The sequence below is a fragment of the Herpailurus yagouaroundi genome, unplaced genomic scaffold (assembly GCF_014898765.1).
Source record: "Herpailurus yagouaroundi ecotype Mexico unplaced genomic scaffold, PumYag 222, whole genome shotgun sequence".
Classification (NCBI taxonomy): domain Eukaryota; kingdom Metazoa; phylum Chordata; class Mammalia; order Carnivora; family Felidae; genus Herpailurus; species Herpailurus yagouaroundi.
This window is the reverse complement of record NW_024412453.1, coordinates 17,185,810-17,186,805: the sequence shown is the minus strand read 5'-3', so window position 1 is coordinate 17,186,805 and position 996 is coordinate 17,185,810. Positions and strand designations below refer to the sequence as shown.

The 996-nt window shown below is 58.0% G+C and overlaps 1 non-coding gene across 1 annotated transcript; it reads right to left on the bottom strand.

The window, feature by feature from the left end:
* Positions 1 to 642: 642 nt before the first annotated feature.
* On the bottom strand, positions 643 to 714 carry TRNAP-UGG (transfer RNA proline (anticodon UGG)). The gene has a single exon. It is a non-coding gene; the product is annotated as a tRNA-Pro (tRNA).
* Positions 715 to 996: the final 282 nt, after the last annotated feature.

Below are 996 nucleotides of genomic sequence, written 5' to 3'. Positions count from 1 at the left end.
GGTGATTGTTTTGGAAGTGGCTGTACCCTGAGCCCAGTCCCACTTGAGGGTCCTGTCTATGACTGAGTGGTGCCTTGACCCAGCCCAGCCTTTCAACCATCCGCAACACCGAGGGCTCAAGACCCCAGGTCGGCCGGGGGTATCCATCTCTCTTGGTCTGGCCCCACACTGCCTACTTCAGAAAGGCCTCCTGGATTGAATCTGAGACCTCACATCTAAAGCAAGACAAACATCCTTAGGCCAAAAAAAGTCCCTTTGGTTGGTGATCCTTGGTGGCTCTAACTTCTCTCCCTCACTTGCCTGACGCACTGACTCGGTTTCCCTTGGCCAGGGAGGAGTATGCCCTCATACCTGGAATCTGGGAATGCTAACTCTGGACCTTGTTTTCAGATGGGTCCCCCCGAGGGGCCCCCAGTGCTGGGCACAGCAGAGGACACAAGGACAGCCTAAGCAGAGAGTGAGTGCAGGTCCAGGCCAGCTCTGAAGGCTGGAAGGTCTTTTACTCACTGTCATGTGGAGTGATGGGTCTGTGGGTCCCTGCTCCTTCCTGGCCCTGAGTGGACTTTGGTCCCTTTGTCAGCAACAACCTGACCACCTGGAGAAGGAAGAAAGAAAAAAAAAAAAAAAAAGCAGCAGAGACACGGGCTCGTCCGGGATTTGAACCCGGGACCTCTCGCACCCAAAGCGAGAATCATACCCCTAGACCAACGAGCCAAATTGGCCCTGCCCTGTCTTGTTAATTCTGTCCCCTGGCTTCCCCCTCCTTCGGCTGCCGTGGTGTCCCAGATGCCTACCGCAAGGAAAGAGGATTGGGTCACCGTCCAGAGAGCAGTGAGGTTGGACACTACGGGTCTTAGAGGCTCGGGGGTCAATTCCCCCCCGCCCCCCCCACAGCCTCTGTCACCAGGACCTCCCTCCCGCCCGCCCTGGACTGTGGCCGGCTCCAGGACCGCGTTCCGGGGGGTTCCGGGGGCGGGGGTGGGACTCAAACCCGAG